The sequence below is a fragment of the Falco punctatus genome (genome assembly GCF_963210335.1).
Source record: "Falco punctatus genome assembly, chromosome: 7".
Taxonomy (NCBI): Eukaryota; Metazoa; Chordata; class Aves; order Falconiformes; family Falconidae; genus Falco; species Falco punctatus.
The window spans coordinates 43,896,218-43,915,438 of record NC_137587.1 but is presented as its reverse complement, the minus strand read 5'-3'; the positions used below and the strand labels follow the sequence as shown (position 1 = coordinate 43,915,438).

The following is a 19,221-nucleotide window of genomic DNA, read 5'->3' as shown; positions in this document are numbered from 1 at the left end:
TTTGAGGCTCCAGAGTTTGGACTGGATCCAAGGCCCAGTGAAGTCACCTGGAGATTTTCCATTGACTTCACTATGCTTTGGACCAGGCATTTTGAAAGGCTATTCCCATGAACTCAAATGCCTAAAGCCAAACACAGTTTTACACAATTGAAAATCACCTGCTTTGTATGTTTTCAAAGGCAGCTCCACCACTCAGCGGTAACAATATAAAATCGGGTTGAAAGGATGAAAATAGATGTGGAATGACTCTTCAAAAAGCCCATGGCAATGCTCCAGTGCTGCAGCACTGAAAATGAGAATTTTTAATGCAGACCTTTTTATGAACATTCCTGCATTAGATTTGAGGGGAAAAAATTCATGTCAATATTGCAGAACTAGAGCTCTCTTCTTGTTTTATATATTTGACTAATGCTCACTGCATTATTTGAAAGGAGAAATACCTTAATGCTTCAAAGCATTCCTTTTGTTGAATCAGTTCTACTACCATTTCAAAGCCAATTTCTTGATATCAGCTCTGGTGATTCTCTGGAATTGATCTATACCAACAGCCCATTTTCATCAAATCACACCTCATGTGGGTTTGCCCATTGCATGAAGATTCAGTGCTGTGCTTCAGAGACAAGCCGTTCTCTGCAGCTTTGCATCTGGCAACCGTCTAGTTCCAAAGAGCCAGGCTGATCCCTGAATTCATGCTCAACCTACGAATAAGGGCAGTGTCATCTCTTTTGTCCCACCATTAGTTTTTTGAAAGCACAGTTCCCCTTTGCCTTTAAGTACTCTTTGTAACCCCGACTTTTTAGGTCAAGCCAGTATCACCATCTTTATGGTTTTTTTTGTTTTCTTTTTCAGACAAGGTCAGTTTTGAAAATTCTTTGACATTTGTGTATAAAATATGTGGGTCCTGATGTGAGTGCCCAAAAACTTAGAGCAGTAGGCCCTTCTTTTCCATATTATGTGGATGAAAAGGAAGAAAAGAAAGCTTACAGAAGCTTTATATAGCCTTATAAGCCTCATCATCTACTTCTATTGCTTATTTCCTGCCCGCGTCTAAGTTTTCAAAGGCTCCTTTCTTTGTTAGAGGGCTAATTATTTTGGCCAGTAGGCCAAAGCATAGATGCATATTGGATTAACAATGCCCATTAACTCTCCCTCAGCAGGTGGAAGATTTGATTCTGATCTGCTTGATGCTGGTGTAAAGGAAGAGTTACATCCTGGAACCAAATGGATGCACCATGGTACAAAGGAGGATGAGATCAGAAGCAAGCTCTGCTACTGCTATGAGCAGCTCCCTGCTGATGTAGCCGTCCTTGAAAGAAGCATAGGGACTTACGGATGACTTTTCAGCTTCTCACGTGTATGGGGCACAAGAGCTATTGGTCACAGAGAAAAGAAATGTTCTCTTTTCAAGCTGATTTCCTTTTTTGTTGTTTTTTGTTTTCAGTGCATACCAAAGTAGGAAGAACTGCAGGTGATGATGTGTTTGAGGTTCTTAAATGCACGAAAATGGAACAGTCTGGCATACAAATAAAACAGAGCACTTATCTGTAAAACAAGTTGTCAAAAACAGTGCCTCTTAATGTGGAGCAGTAAAATAATCTTTTCAAACAGTTTAATGGTCAGGATGAATGAAAGAATCTGTGTATGCTTTACAAATGGCCTGATTACTGCCAGCTCACATGCTTGCTCTGCAGTTGTAGTACATTAGAATTTGAAGTAGGATGTTGTTAGCAACTCTTTGCGTGGGGTGGAATTTGAATCAAAAGCTATAAATGACCTGTGACAGCAAAAATGAAAGTGCAATTGCTTTCTCACATGACCTGTTTCTTTTAGTGTCATTAAACTTAATCAATGATTAACCTTTGGTTTAACAGTGCTTGTCATTTCATAGCAAATCAAGTAGAAATAGATGTTGTCTACCTGAATAATTCCCTAGAAAATGTCTCTGAGGTATATTAATAGTTTGAGAGGTGAGAGGCTGGCCAAAACTTGAAGTGCAAAATCACTGAGTGCAATTGAGGGAATGAGAAACATCTGACTATCCATTTGATTTGTAAAAATCCTGTATGCAAACCCAGACTATAGGAAGATCTGGTGTCCTCCTGCATGAACAGGACAGTGTTCAGCTCACTAATAGCACATGAGAAATAGTAATGAATGATTTCACAGAGCCTTCATCTCATTTAGGCTGGTTTTGCATAATAACTTCATGTAGTAAATATATACAAACAATGTGTCCTAATCCAAGATTGTCTGGATACGGTTGTGTTTTTTGATCTTCACTGAGATCAAATGAGTTACGTTACTTTACACTGAATTAAGTTCTAGCTGGAATGAATTTCCTTTTGGCAACCAATTAGGATGTTTAAAGAATTTACTTTCATTTCTTGATCTCAAAAGTATTTGTGGACAGTTCACATGGACTTTGTATTACTGTGCCTAACTGCTATCAGCCTGTGAAATTATCTTATTTGCATATGCTAACAAGGTACATTATAGGTATAGTTTTTCACATGCCTTTTATCCAATTAGCTCATTGTACCCACCAGTCTTGTGTTCCCCCCTTCTGTCACCAAATTAATAAGAGTTGTGAACTGAAAATGGTTTCATTCATATGGTGTGTCTGTGCAGACAGACTTCACTCAGAAGAGATGTGGCTTCTGCTGTTCGCAATCTTTATTTATTTATTCATTACACACGTAGGGAAGGTCTGTAGGGTTCCCAAATAAGCTGGGGAGCTTGATGTGGTAGATGCTGAGTGAATTCAGAATTTTGCAAAAAAAATTTGTGATAAAAAAATCAAACTTCCAGAACAGCTTCTTGTCTTCATCAATCACCTTTCTTCTGAGGGCACATGGAGTGTTTAACCTTTGCTTGCTTTCATTCATTTTCAAAACGAAAAGTTGCACACAGTAGGGATCTCTTTCCTCTTTTTTCCTATTTCCAAGTGATCCATTGCACTCTGTTTTGTATTACTAGTTCAATCCCATTGAACTGGAATTAATTCAGGTGATGCAGCCATCCTCATAGTGCCTGCACGTGCAAAATCATACCCATCTACATTTATTTTAAAAGAAAATTTGCACCAGGAGGATGAAAAATTTAAGAAGTAAATTTTCTTCCTAAAATATTGGCACAAAACATGTATGGTCCTGCACAAGTCATGGCAACCTCATTACCCTGTTAATATCATTGCAACATGATGACTGGCTACTTACCTCATAGCCTTGTTGACAACAGTTTGCCATACCAGCATGCTGCAGAACTGGCATACTCGCATTTTCATGTGTACTTGCTGTAGACCAGCTAGACTGCATTTCAAACTGCCCAACTTCCATTTCAGCTACTGCTGGCCAGCATCAACCAGGCCTACTTTGGTTATGGTCAGTGGAGTCAGAGCAGTGCCAGGGAAGTATAACGGAGAACAAGGTTAGGCTTATTATCCCCAGTGCTCTTTTGTATCTCACCCTTCCGTAAATCAGGAATATTCCCAAGGAAAACGACAACATCAGTTTTCTTTGGGAAGGAAGGCTGAATTACACTGAGGGGTTCTCAGAACTGGCTGCTTTTGTTAGCATATTCAAATGATCTAAGCCATCAAGTAGGAGATATGTTGAATATATTTAAGTCCTATGTTTTGAAAGACCAGTATGAAGGCACTTTAGGAACATCTCATGATTTATTGTCATGCAATAAAAACTCACTAACCTCATTAACTCAATGATAGCCTAATCGGTCAATGGAAAAATGAAAAAGAGATAAAAACATGGTGCAACAGCAAGACAATAGTATGCAGGTGAGAAAGAAATGAGTAAAAGAAGCATGGAGAATATGGTTTTCAGTTGCTCTGTTTTCTCCTTTTCCCTTCTTTCTCTCTCATCCATGTCACTACAAAAAAAGCAGCTGGCATCTGTAGCCTGTTGTGCAGATGGGTTGAGAGGAGCACATATTCCACTATGTGTCTGGCACGCTTCAAAAGTGGCTGGTGGCTGATTGTGTATTTGCCAGCAGCTAGTGATTAGGGAGAGTGGCTGTAGCCCTGGATGTCTGGCAGCACATGGGGTCAAAGGGACTGAGAGCACGAGGAAACATCAGATTAATACCTCCCAAAGCGCTGACCATATATGCTGCCACTTGGTAGACATAGCCTGCAGGGTGAGCGGGTTCCTTATCAGGACTTGTCAGTTTTCTAGGAGTCCTAAGTTTCCATTTTTGTTGCTAGATGTACACACTGTATGTACACCTTATGAGAAACAATGCTTCACCTAAATAACTTGTAGTTTAAATAGGCAGAAGCAGCAAAGGATGGGAGAAGGAAAGTGAAATCCCCAATTCCACAGGGAAGGAAGGGAAACCCAGAGAAATAACATTCTTTGGCGACACAAGAGAGTCATGACAGCAGTGAGAACTAAATCCTATTATTTCAAGTCCTTGTTGAGGGTCTTACCATCAAAATATTTCTTTGCCATACGCACAAGGCATACATCTGACTCTAAGGCAGTTGACTCTCCCCCAGTAAAGCAAGGCGCTACTCACCTTGAGCATAGGTACAAGCCTCACTGGGATTTTGTGACTCTCCCCTTAATTTCCACTGTAGCATCCCTGTCATCATCACTCTGCAACACAGCTGGGACACCGTTCTTACTGTTTGCAGGAGACACAACAGCCACTTACTCCTTTCACTGGGCTGCTCCCTGCCCACCCAGACTAGTGTAGGACCAGGAGAAGAAACAAGGCACAGATGGGCAGTTGGCAAATGACACCGAGAGAATCCTTAAGTGGCCAGAGGGGCATTCCTGCACAAAGCCAGCCGCTGGCAGGCAGCTTTGTCACTGTCCTTGCCTTGGAGGTGGGAGCAGGGCACGGCTCGGGGGCTCTCTGGAGCCCCTCGGTCTTTTCTCTGGAATGGTACCAGCACAAAGCTACAGCAACATGCTGATGATTCAGGCCCAGTGTGAATGACGGGACTAGACTAGTAGCTTTGCTGCATGCCAAGAGGGACTCTGCCAGAAAATTCTCTGCTAGCAGCATACTTGCACCACATTCGGCTTTATGGACACCTTTCCAAAACAAATATTTCTGTTTAGAATGAAATTCAGGTCTTTGTGAAGCTGTGTCAGGCTCTGCTGATAGGGGGTGTTTGTTGAAAGTCACCAGCTCTCCGGTATTGAGGTCTCCAGCATCAAATCAAATCTCTGCATTTCTCTGCACAAAATTAAGAGCTTTCTTGAACATACACTCAGGAGTTAAGCTCGTGGTGTTCCTCAGGAGACACCAAATCAGAATAGCTTCCTCTCTTTTACACAGCATCGGGTGATTTTTCTTATTATATGACTTATGCACTTCCACTACTATGACCCTGGTGAGCTGATATGGTGATTGGTCACTAAATCCACTTCTGGCCTCAGTTTCCCATCAGAAAATCCCAGTGGCAGCTTCTACTTAACCATAGGCTGTGATAAAAGACCCACGGGCTTTGACAGGAACTCAGCCAGCGTCAAGTTACTGGAAACCAAAGAACATTTTTCTGACCCACCATGACACCTCTTCTGCACTGACACTGCTCCCAGATGACCCAGGAGCTGAAGGAGGTGTTTGAACACCAATGACTAAAGCAGCACGGGCAGGTGGGTGTCCGTGATCTTCATGTGGGACTGAAGTGCCCAGGTGGTGAAGTCTAGCTCACAAAGATGAGGAGACCACCACGGCAGCACATCCTCCTGAGCAAGAGCCAGGACCAACTTGCACTGTGGTGCAAGAAGCAGAGGAATGAACTAAAATACTTGCATGAACAGAAGTAAAATGTGGGGCAGTGAATGACAAGAGGCCAGGATTTCTCATCAGTGTAGACTGACTTTCTTGGCAGTGGGACCAACTATGTGATTCAGGCATCTTTGGTCATTTTTATACATTCTTCATTTATTATAAATTGCTATTGTGTACCCTGATATTGCAGCCCCCCTGTGAGCTGCCACTGGCAGCTGCAGAGATGGGTTTAAATGCCTGGTGATTTCATCTGCTGTGATGGCTGCCAGCAGCCTGAGCCCTAGCCTGGAGGCCTAGGAAATCCAGGGGCTTCACCAGGGGCTTTTAGTAGACAAAATTCCCCACAGACAAAGCTTAAGTGTACGAGGAAAGGAAAGGAAATGAAAAGCTGGCATAGCCTAAACTTGGAAAAACTGACAGACAGCAGTCCCCAGGGAAAATATCCTGATCTGAGGGAGCAGGAGGAATTGCCGGGGATTGGTTTTGGTGCAGGGCCAGGACCATGGTGAGGCCATGGTGAGAGCAGCTGGGCACATCCCTGGCCAGGGGAGGACAGGGGATGCAGAGGTGGGGGCTCCACTTGGACATCAGGTGTGGCCTGTGGGTCTTGGCATCCTGGAAGAGCAAGTCTGGTTGATCTGAGCAGTAACACAGAGGGAAGCAGTGTGGGGGATTTGCTTCAGACTTGCTTTCTCCCTTACAGAAGTAAACTATTCAACCCTATGCATTCCAGCCCCCCAGGGGGACATGCCACCCAGTTTGAGAATAGGTGCATTAATAAACCAACAATATCTTTGTCTGCATCTAGATCTAATCTATGACTGCTAAGTGAGATTCACCGTTTCCCACCCCCAGCAGCATTTTGGCAGTAGTTTTTGAGCTCAGTTCTCCACCTGTAGATTGAACATCCCATACGGCAGTGTTCATTGAGTGCTTGTTGCTCCTTCACGGCTCCTGTTGGCTGCCATTGAGCAAGTTCGGATGATCTCTGGCCCTTCAGGGAAGCAAGGCCTCTCCTGCTTTCACTGGTTAATTCAGCCAAGGTGGTTCTGGATTGCTGGATAGGCAAGCCCTCGCTGGATTTTCTCAGCTAAGCTGCAGTCCTTGGCTGTTTCAAAAAGAGCTCTCCACTGGCCATTAATTTGGCACTGGTGTTTCCTCCTGAGGTTGCTGTCAGGTTCATCATGGTTTTACAGACCGATCTCTGTGGAGTCCTTCAGAGAGAGGCTTGATGGCACACAGGGCCAAGCAGAGCCTCTGCTTCCCCCGCATGTCTTCCTGCCACTTCTCTTCCTCTGTTTGGTCTGAGCTCCAGCTTTACACCACAGTGTTTAGTACCTTCAGATTCATTATTTAGCTACGTTTTGGCCAAAACACTCTAAATATTAACGCAAACAAGGCCTGTCTCTCTTAACTGTTTCCCTCTGCTTGCTGATAGAAACAAGAGAAGAGCTCTTCCCTGGGGACAGGCTGCCCATCTGGAGTATTTAAGCTTTTAGGGGCTGCTTTTCATCTTCTTCCCTGGCACTTGCTTCTTTCAGGGCTGGGCTACATGTTCACAGGTATATGACATTACTGATAATACCGCAACAAGCTGGCATTCATCAAGCACTTGGATGAAGGCTGTCTTTAAAAAGGCAGGTAGGGGCCTGTGCCATAGGAAAAATGACCAGGTTTTCTAATCACTCATATGGAGTTATCTGGACACATGGCTACCTTTCATCACTTATGCTGACGCCAAAAAAAGGGGATTATAAAGCCAACGTGCCTGTTGAAATGTCTGTGTGTACTAAGCTGTCATGGACTTGTTTTGGGTCAAAATAGCACGTGTACTCAATTTCTTTGTTTTTAGTTCTCCCCCCCCCCTTTTTTTTTTACTGTCCTGAATTTCTTGTGAAATTGTGAATAAAGAAGACATAACTCATCCACTGAAAATGTAATATTGCCACTAACCAATGCTGCTTCTTGAAAGCTATGCATAACCCAAAACATAACGTAATGGTAGAAATAAATACAAATATCTAAGTCGTTTTTCTCATAAGAATTAAACACCTCAGGAAATACAAACTGATTCACAACTCCAGTCTCCTTATCACTATCTGTACCACAAACATAGAACCAGGAAAGTAGCCATACCAGGTCACACCAAGGTCCATCTACCCTGGCACCCAGTTTTGGACTGTAATCATAAGCAGATGCCTTAGGAAGAGAAAGGAAAGGACAAACCTATAAGATACGTTCCCCTGATACTCTTCTAGCATTCGGCTATTCTCAGGGCAGGGGCTCCCTGAGCAAGGTGTGTTCTGTATGCTTAGTAACTTCAGTGCATTTCTTTACTGCACACTTATCCAGTCACTGCTTGAACACTTACAAATTTTTTATCACCCACAACATCCTTTCACAAGCAATTCCATAGATCTGCTATCTATTGCATGAAAAACTACCACATCTTTGGTTTTAACCCAGTTCACGTACAGAAAAAAAAAGAAGAAGAAGAAAAAAAAAAAGGACAATTCACCCCTATCCACCTTTTTTGTGACTAGATTAAGTGATCATGCAAATTATCACCAATGACATAATTCTGATTTGGCTTTACATCATTAATGGAGCCATCCTGACATATTCCAGGCTAGCAAATGCTCATCATCTGCAGATCTTGCTTGGAAAAGGCACAAAACCCTTAATAGCTAATAAAGAAATGCATTCAAAAGGTTTTTTGGCCTATACAAATAACCAACCAATTAGAACAAGATGTAGGCCTTGGGTTTGCATTGCATGGCACTAATGGAGTTACTCTTGGAAAAACCCTGTGTAAAGCTCCACGGATTGGAAAGGAAGTAACTGCTATTAAAATCCTATGTAAAAAAAAAATAAAAAATATGTATGGTGCAGTACTGGATGATGTAATTTTCAAAAGTATGCTTCAAGAGACAGAAAAGAAAGAATATATTGATTTTTAAAATTTCATTGTTCTAGGATGTAACATTAGTCCTTCCAGTTTTTCCTGATGGTGGTGAGTGATATGGCTCTGTTTTGCTCCCCAGTGAGTCAGTGGTGTGCACCACCCCCAACAGTGATGTCTTTTCATTTATCATTGTGCAGCATTTTGTTCCCATTCTTGTGTGTTTTCCTTCACTACTGCCACTTGTGTCATTTCAGTTGGGGCATTTTTAACTGGGATGCTAATAAGCAGCAGCAAAGCAGTGAGACCCTCAGAGAAGGGAAGCAGCATCTCCTGTGACTCCAAGGGGAGATCTGTAATGAATTCCAAGGAGGATGCCAAGCCAGCTGGAGCTGGGAGAGTCACTATGGCAAGGGAGGAAGAAGAAAGGGAGGAGAAAAGGAGAGAGCTTGCCACCTTTCCCTGCAGGACTCATGCAAAGTGCTGATAATGTGTATTTCATTCATTCCTCGCCTTTGTTCTCTAACCATCTCTTGAGAGACATTTCAAAGAAAAGGAGGTGAGGAAGAGACTAAAAGTCTCCCTTTAGATTGAGGAATGCACGCTCCACCCTTGCTCCCAGCTCCATCCTTTTTGTGCTGCTGCAGCTGGGGAGTCTCCCTTAAGGCTCTAACTTAAACCTGGGGTTGGTCCTAAGCCAAATGGTCCAAGGATCAGGGGAGCCATGTTCTTCCCCAAGCTGAGGGCTGGCCTTTCATTACAGTGTATGAAGCTGAGGGGGTTAAGGAACCCTCCAAAAAGAAGAGGACTCAGTTCCTTGCACTATAAGGGAGCTGTAAAGATGTAGGGGTGATGGGAAATAACCAGATAAATGTCAGATCCTTGTGTGGTGCTGCTGTGCAGAACATCCTGAACACTCACAGGAGGAGCCATGACCTGGATTTATTTCTGTGCACAGAAGCATGGGGCTACCACGGGAACACTCTGTCCTGTTTTCAAGTCCACACTTCAGAAAAGATGTTGACAGGTTGGAAAGACATCAGGGAAAGGTATATGAGCAATCTGAGATCTAGAAAACTTTACAGTAGGAGACTGAGAAATCAGTGGAATTCATCTGTTTGAAAAAAGGCTAAGGGGTGACTTGCTTGTGGTCTTCAAGTATGAGCATGGGGAAAATGCAACAGAGGTTTCAAGCAGAAAATAAACCCATAACAAAATCCAGTGTTTGGTTGTGAATGCTAGACATCCAGAAGAGAAGTCAAGTAAAAAAATTGAAGGTAATTAACCACTACTTAAAAGAATAAAGTTGGATACTCAGTTTCTCTTTAAATCAAGGGTGGATCTCGTCTGCAACATCTGAAGATGGAGAAGAGTCCATGAGAAATGATTTTTATATCAGGGTTATATGCAGATCAGATGATCATCATGAAAGCTCCCAAGACAAAACTGAATGTACAACAGAGTTGATCTTCCATGCCAATCCCCTTTAGTCCTTATTCTGACAACCTTTGTGTGACCCTGATTGCACTGGGAAATCCATATGGTCCATTTTCACATTGTGTTTCTATACCCCAGAGAGATGAATGAGAGAAATGTTTCCATACTGGGTAATAAGAATGAAATCTCACTGAGATTACAGCATTCAACATCAGAGCCTCAGAAACAGAGATAAAGAACAATAATAACAAAAAATAGCCCCCCTTTTTTTCACACAATAGGTCTGCTATCAAAAGTAACCAACTTGCTAGTAATCGTGTTAAAATATATTGCTATTTTGAGGAAATGTTGTATTGCTTTTGGTTGTAGCAGGTACCCTTGCCTAAAACCAGCATGGTCTGGCCTACTGGGAGAGGTGAGTGTTAGAAATCGTCTGGTCGCTTGAGCTCTGGGGAGATCCACTGTGCTTCCTGGAGGCTTTGGCACTCTTTGGATTCAAATCTCCATAAATGTAATTTTTTTTTTTTAAAAAAAGGCATAACGTGCTTGAGTTCCTCACTTTGCGTATTTGACTTAAAATGGTTTCTAGGTGAATGCTCACACATCCATCTGCAGTGGCCTCTGCTGGCAAGGGCAGGACCTGTAACCTGCCTTCAACAGCGCGATGTTAAGCACATCTGCAAGCATATTTTATTAGCACCTTTATCTGAACCTACCCTGTTACATTTGATGTCGTTAGTGCAGGGCAGCACAGTTAAGGTTATGGAGCTGGTATGGAGCTACAAATGCAAAAAATGCCATGGGGCATATGAAGGTGGTAGTTAAACACAGATAGTCAAATCTGATTAATAGCAACGATAAAGGAATGTCAACATACGCCAGTCTCGATGATTAAAAAAGAAGGTAGCTGGAAATTAGCAATTGTTACAGGTAGCTTAAGGGTATTGTTATTTTTTTCACCTTTTGAAACATCCCTACGGGCTTGTGTCTGCCAGTGAAATCATTGAGATATTTCTCCAGTGTGTAAGGAATTACTGTCATGCAATTTATAAATATAAAAGATGCCCCTTGCTCTTCTGGAGGGATCTATGCTTTTAATGGCAGAAAGTCTCTGTTGCTGTAAATCAAATTAGTGCAATTTACTTTGTTGCTTGCTTACCCTGCCAGAGAATCTGGATCCAAATCTTTGCATTGCAGTTGTCCAAGAGCACCTACCAACATGGGTTAGTTTTTGGCCTTTAGACAAACCCCCACTGTTCACTGTTGCAACTTGCCTTCTTGTATCTGATTCTTCTTCTTTTAAAAAAAACAACAACTTGTTTTTCTTTCTGTGATCACCATTCTCTTGCCATTTCAGAAATGCTTTGCAGCCCTACCTGTAATCAATCAAGCCGTATTTCCATGCAGAATGCAGAGAGGAGCAGTGTTTCTAGGTACCATCCTCAACTTGAATGCAAGTGGAAATGTTAAAGACTCAGCTGCCTGCCTGTCCTGAACTCTCCTCTCCTTACCATCACTCTCTAAATATGCATGGCTAGTTCTAACTGTGAACAGGAACTCAGAGCCAGAGCACAAACAGAGCAAAGAAAGCAAAATTAGCTTACAAATTAACATCCAATGTGTAACCTGAGCTTTGGCTATGTGTTGGTGCTCTCTGAGAGCAGCCAGGGACTGGTGTCTGTGGAAGAGGATAATAACAGGGCAGCAGATAGTGGTATTTCTCCAGACTGCTCTGCTAACCACCAGTGACTAATCTGACCCAGGTGCAGCAACTGGTAATATATAAGATGCTGATGAAAAATTACTCATTTTCCAACACATATCTATAATGCAAATGATGGCCCTCAGCATTTGGAGGCATCTTGATCTACAAGAAGGAAGCTGCAAAAGCCCTTCTCCAAAGGGCTTCCCCTCCCTAGGCCAGTTTTTGCCCATCTCTGCAGGGTTGCAGCAGCAAATAGAGGTGGGATGCATTCCCTCCTCTGCAGCGGATGAGGCTTGTGTGTAATTGTGTTCCCTGAGGACAGGACACTGCGCAGGGCCGAATGATGGAAGGCAATGTGAAAGAGGGAGGCCATATGACTCCACCATGCCTTGTCCAGGATGGTTGAAAGCACCAGCAGGCAGGTAGGTTCATGCGTGCAGGACGTTTTCACCTGGTGAAGCCTTTCTGGAAAACTCAGGCTTGCCCCTCCATGGCAGAGTGCCCTGCTGTGTCCAAACCGCTCCATGGGAACTACCGGGAAGAAGTGGCTCACCAAAGCATGAGGAACATGACTGCCCCATGTGACCCCCATTAGACAATTCCCTGGGCATTCCGGTCAGGGCCAAACCACTGTGCTCCCTGTATTGGGAACAGGCCATCGGCCAAGCAGCCTCAGCACCTTCTCCCCCTCCTAAGTGACTCAGTATATTTTCTGTATCACTGACAGTCTGGGTTAGTTCATGGGGCTCTCCAGGGGCTCAGAGAAGACTCACAGCTCTTTGGGTCTCTTCCTGTGAACTCCTGGAACTTGAGGAACTCACCCTTACTAACCTCGCAGCCAAGGTTGAGGGGAATCTTATAAATCTTCTCCAGCCCTATTGTATGTTGTTTAGTGCATATTATCATGTTTGAAATCTCTAGTTATAGTAATCACTTTTAAAAATGTATTTCTGCAATGTCAGTAATTAATCAAATGCTTTTGTTTCATTAGCCATAACAATATCTTTGGTTTCATGTTCTTAGGTGTTCCTCTTTATAAACCTCTCTCATGATGAGTGTCTCCTCCTTAGCACTCAGTCACTTCAAATGCTTTAACATCACTGATAAGGTGTTTAATGGAAAGACTATGAAATAATTTTTTTTCTCATATCAGACTGGGATCTAAAAGGATTGGGATCAGCATCAGGTCTGTTTTGCAGCTGCAAATATTGGCTCTGCTCTTTGAGCCCTGTAGCTCCTGACTGACTTTGGAGAGCTGTTAGCCTGTGCTCAGCCTCCACACCCTCTGCAGTGCAGAGCTTCCTCAGCAGCTCCCATTCCAACCCCTACCCCTGTCCCACACCTCATGTGAGTTCTCTTGATGGTTTAATAAGAATAGGATTGGTCCCGAGGAAAACTTTTGACAGTCTGTGAGAGAAAAGGTAATGAGCGAACAGGCAGTGTGGATTTTGGTGAAACTGGAAGAAAAAAAAGAAAAAAAGAAAAGAAAAAAAAAAAAGGATGTCCAAACCCAACACTGTATCTGTATTAATTAGAGAGAAACAAAGGTGATGATACATCTGCAATACATGTCATTACATATTTCCCACACTGAGAGCTGGTGTGTTGGGACTTCATCTATCACAGCAATGTTCACCGAAGCAATGTACACTGAGCTGACTGGTGAAGCCTTTTTATTTTGTATGTCTGACTTTGTAATCTGTGCTACTAAGGCTGTTACTGTGGACTTCAGAGTCATGCTATACAGAAACTTTCTTTTCTTCTCTTTTACTTTTTCCCCTGGGCCAATTCCTTTTTTATTTTTTAAATCAAGCAGAAGAAAGTAATTCTGGCATGCTTCTGGGAGTAAAATAATTGTATAAAGTCATTGGCAAACAATCTCTGCCCAAACACGCATGTAGAAAGCAAGTTCTCACAATTATGGTTAATACAAAATGAAGTCAGGTTATAGAGGCCTCCAGCGTGATTTCTAGCATGATAGTGATGAGAAGAGAAGATTAGGCTTATCACAGACAAAGCTCGTAGTGCTGAAATTTTTAGTAATTCAAAAACAGCCATGCTGCTACAATGCACTTAAACTACTTATCTGCAGCAATATGTTCACAAATCCTGTAGCTTTGCAAGGTGAGGCAGAGGAGGCCTTTTCTGCACAATTTTACAGCCTGATACAGCAAAATGCTGAAGTGCAGGCATAATTTCCAGCATGTGGAGCAGCTCCACAGGCTCCACTGGGAAGCGCCATGTGCCTAGAGGTGCACAGGTGCTGCTCATTACCTGGGTGCTCAAGTGGTTTGGTTTTTTGAGTTTGTTTTTTGGGGTTTTTTTGGACTGAGGCCTTATCTGAACCTCCTGCAGCTCTGCTCTGTGCATCTGCCATGGGAAGACCAGGAAGTCTCAGAGGAGAGCCTGGCAGAAGCCCAGAGCAACACTCACCCCCTTTTTTGTTTAGTGAGGAACTGCAGTGCAAAACCCAGAGCTGTTATACCCTGGTAGAAGGTGAGGTTGGCAGAAAGTAGGTGCTGGGCATGGTGTGGATCCAAAATTCCTTACACATCCATATTCCCAGCTTGTGTGGCAGAGGTTGGAAACAGAGCCTGTCTCAGAAGAAATGGATTCAAATGATTTCCTACAGCTCAATGAGGTCCCGCTGAGTGATGTAGCCACTACTGATCTGGCCGTGGCAGGCACAGGGTCTCTCACTTTTCCTTTGCAGCTATGTCAGGACCCTTGACCTCATAGTACCAAGATCCTCAGGTCTGGTCATTGTGTGTGAGAACTTATGCCCCTTTGACTTGATGCCAATGAGGGTCTGCCCCCACTGACAGAGACAATCCTCTCTTCTGGATAACCTGAATAACAACAACAGCAGGACATCGAAGAAATAGAGCCTCCAAGCAGCCATCACGTGAATTAGCCCAGCTGGAAAAGAGCCAGGCTGGAGGAACAGCAGTGCTGAGTCAGACTGAGGGGTCACCTAGACCATATCCTGTCTCTGACCAGCCCGTAGCGGATGCTTAGCAAAAAAGCACAAGAGTAGGGCAAGTACAGTGATGTTTCCTCCACTTCATCCTTCAGGTTCTGGAAATCTGGAGTTTAGGGACTTCCTGAGCCAGGGCTGTATCTTCATCTCTGAAGTCAAGGAGCCTTTGATGGAGTTTTCTTTCAAGAATTTTCTAATTGCTTTTGGAACCCATTTACACTTTTGGCCTCCACAACATCCTGCGGCCACGGGTGTCACAATGTGGTTATGCCTTGGGTGTGCTTGGTTTAAACCTGATGCTTAATCACATAAAGGCTCCCCAGCCCTCACACTATGAGAGACACGTTTTTATCACATTCATCAGGCCATTCCTGATTTCACATACTTCTCATCTGCTGTCCCAGTGGTCTCTTTTCCAGCTGAACAGTCCTAGCCCCAAAGATAGTTCTTTATTTTGGAGGCTTTCCATCGCTTTGATTATCCTTGTTGATCTCTTCTGAACCTTTCTGGTCCTGCTGTTTTTCCTAGGCACAGCAAGCAGCCCTGCCTGCAGTGGTGAAGAGGGCACACACCATCAGTGTACACAGCAATGCAGGGATGAGAACAGGCATCTTTTTCTTTTCTCAGTTTCTTTCCTAACAGTTCCTGATGTTCAGTTTTTCTTTCTGAGTGCTGCTGGACCCTGAGTTATATACTTAACAGCACTATCCACAGTGGTTACAGGGTGTCTTTCCTGAGTGGTAATAGCTAATGTAATGTCCATTACTGTATAGACATTGTTAGGGTGGGTTTTTTCCCTGTAAGCATGAGTTTGCAGTTGCTATTATGAAATTTTTATTTGCTGTTTTATCATTGACTAATGTGAGATTGCAGTCACCGGCAGAGTGAGATTTCCTGCAGCTCACCACAACCAGCATTAGTTGTTATACTGTTCACAGTTAACAACACCTGGACAAGATTAATACAGGGCTAGTGCTTAGAGTCTCATCCCTAAGGGTAGTATTGGACACAAGTCATCAGGCTTTGGGTTTTGTGCCTGTATGATGCTCTTCTCTGGACCAAAATTGTGTTGGACATCTCAAAAGGATAGATGACACCAACAGACTCCCTCATTTCTTGAATTAAAAACACCGATCCTTACCTCATCATACTACAGGGAGTACCAAGAGTTGAAATGCCTGATGAGTGAGATGAGCGTATGCACATGCTTGGGGCTATTTCAGGCACTGGAGCTAATCCAAGCTGTGGGGTACCGTGATGGGCCTGGAGCTACGCGGGTTGAAATTAAGCTATTGATTTTCTTTATAAAGCTTTAAACATCCCAGAACACTTATATTTTGAAGGCACACCTCTTCTGATGCTGGTGTGCAAAACATGTGCAGGTATAACCTTGAATCCCACAGGTTACTTGTTGATTCTGTGTCATCCTGTAAGCTGGGATCTTCTTTCCCCTATACCAGTTTGACTGTAGGTCCTCGGGGTGCTGTGGGAGGCCCACTGATTGGCTGCTGCCTTGGGAGGTAGGGACACAGTGAGGCTGGGGACGATTTTTGAGGTTTACATTTGATTATGATTGGCTGTTGCAGGGTGAGAAGAAGTTGGCTTTCCTTGCAACAGATGCTGGGGAGGCAGAGCCAGGATAGGTCGTTTCCGATGGGAGCTCATAGTATGAAATAAAATAAGGGGAAAGTGAGAGTGAAAGACACATTGTATAAGATGTACAACTGGCGAGATGCCAGCATAAATATTCATTGAGTATGTTAATTAGCAACTATTGCTGTTACTCATTAACTAATTTATTCAACAAATAGCATTCAGGCCACTCTAGAACACTGCATACTGTTACTGCTAAAAGGGGTATCAGTTTCCCTGGCTGTCACCTGGAGACATTGATACTCCCTCATCTTTGCAAGTACTTTGATACATGGAGCTGAAAACTGCTGCAGGGCCAATGGAACAGAGTATATCACTTATAGAGTAGCAGAAGTCCAATGTTATTCCCAGCACCATGCATAAGAGATTTAATTCATTAGTTCAAACTCAATTGGAGAGGAATGACAAGTCTATGACAAGACTTCTTCTGGACGACAGGAACAGCATGTAGGTTGCAAAGAGTCTGCAAAGAAATGGATGGGCTTCTCTGAACTGACTTTTTTTAAGAGTCCTCTCATTAAAGGAACCAAAAGTGGATTAAAACATCAGCATAGAGGGTTTCCACCAAATCTGGTAAGACCTGGCTGTCAAAACTACATCTGACAGCAAAGAGTTGCAGAAGAGGTTGGCATTACTGAGTGACTGGATGATAGAACAGAAAATAGAATTCAGTGTTGGAAAGTGCAAAGTAATGCATTTCAGAGAAAACCCGTATGAATATTACATATGTAATGAGGGCTTCTAATATACCTATTGCCAATCAGGAAAGGGAAACGAGCCACTGGGGACAGAGATATGAAACTATCACACCACCAGTGCTCAGTAGTGATCAAAAAAGCAAATGGCATGTTAGTAATTATTGGAAAAAGAATACGGGGGGTGGGGTGTGGGGTGGGCGGGGAAAGAGTTATTAAGCCATTACTTAAATCCAAATACATTCAAACAGCCTGGTCCTCTCATCAAAAAAGCACAGAGCAGCACTAGACTAGATCTGTAATTATAGAATAGGGTATGATAGTTATGGAAGAATAATTTCTATGCAAAGACTGAACAAATAGACTGGAATCTTCCTTATGGAAAAAAACACTGATGAAAGGCAACATCTGGGAAAAAATGTTTTAAATCCCAAATGGCATAGAAAAGGTAAATAAAGACAGCTGTTCTTTGCGATAGAAGAACTGGGAGACATGCAAAGAAATGTTAAAGCAACAAACTCAAATAAGAAGAAATACTGTTTCATACCACATCTAATGGATTTGTGGAACTCCTTGCCCAGGGTGTTATGGAGGCCAAGAATATAACTGGTTTCAGAAAAGGAATTCATGATGAAAAATTCCTTTAGTGTCTATTAAATACAAAGGCTTAGGAAGCTGTTGGTTACCAAAAGCTGGGAGAAGGCTATGCCCACAGAAGGACTACTGTATCATGCCCTACTTTGGACTCTGTACAAACCTGCTGCAGGTCAGTCAGAAACAGGGTCGTGGGGGACCTGGACTTGTGGGTGACCTTGTGTAAGAATTTTTATGTCGATACTCTGCAGTGAGAATTGAGATCCCTTTGAGGCCCCTTCCACGTAATCTTCTCTAATTAAACATTGGAGAAGAAAAGCCAAAGGATGAAAAATCCTGATCTATCTACCTACCTGCCTATCTATCTATCCATCCATCCATCCAGATAGTGTGTGTCATTTAGCAAAGGCTTAATCTACATGGTGTATCTTATAGTAATTAAGACAAATGTACCTTGACATGCAGTTGAGCCCCCAGTAGTATGCTGTCATACACAGCAGCTGTGGATTGCACCATGGTACTAGCAACCTGCCCAGATAAAGCAGGGGGCTCATCCTTATGGCCTACTCCCACAGCACCATTTCTGTAGCAAGATACTCAGGCAGCAACAGCTGTGCTAGTAAATTCAGGTATGGCAGTAGCATCTCCATGTGCCGGGCTGTAACTGCATGCACTAGCAGACTATTAGAGTATCCCTGACATGAATTCGGCCCGTTCTCTGTTCCTGGGCACAGCACTTGGACCAGTCCAGGGACCATTTCCAGTAAGCTGTTACCATGTGAACACTTTTAACCAGGCAGTTCACTAGCACAGACACTGCCTTTTCCATGCCAACTGGCCACAACGCCTAGGAACACTGCTGGGCATGTTTAATTTACCAATGTACATGCAGCTTCTGTGCCTGGATCCAATTACAGGATTAGGTCCACAAGGATAGGGGAGATGAATTTGTGAATCAAAGCATTGCAAATTAGTTGCCTATGAAGGGCAACAATTTCACAAAGACTACTCAAAAAACCCCCTGAAGATTCTTATCTCAGCGGTAAGAAATGTGCACATTTTGGAACTGCATCACTAACAGCAGTAGGATGCTGAGCTGGAAAGTAAAGGAGCTGGAACAGAGGCTCAAGGACTCTGAACCTCAACAGGGTATGGCCTGGAGGGAAATCATAGGAAAAAAAAAAAAAGGAAATAAAGGAACAAATGAAAACATAGCTGACATTTATGCAGTACCGGAGACTTTGACCTCCTAGCAGAGCGTCTTATAGCTGATGTATTTTAAATAAAATATAAAGTGAAGTAGCAATTAACCAAAAAGACAATCCAAGTCCAGCCCCTACAACAAGTTGCAAGATGTAGAGAAATATGTATGAAATTCTTTGATGGGGTTTTAAAGTATAAAGAGATAAAAGTGGTGTTGAGAAAACAGTATTCTCTCTCCTATCTGGTCCATCATCACCAGTGACTGTAAGTTGGTCGTGGTAACTGCCTA

General features: G+C 43.0%; 1 long non-coding RNA gene across 1 annotated transcript in view; it reads left to right on the top strand.

Annotated features, from left to right (window-relative positions):
• Nucleotides 1-18,925, top strand: part of LOC308067242 — a 42,293-nt gene extending 23,368 nt beyond the window's left edge. The window contains exon 2 of the long non-coding RNA XR_013929503.1: nt 1,155-18,925. This is a non-coding gene — a long non-coding RNA (uncharacterized lncRNA). The remainder of the gene's footprint in view (nt 1-1,154) is intronic.
• The last annotated feature ends 296 nt before the right edge of the window (nt 18,926-19,221 follow it).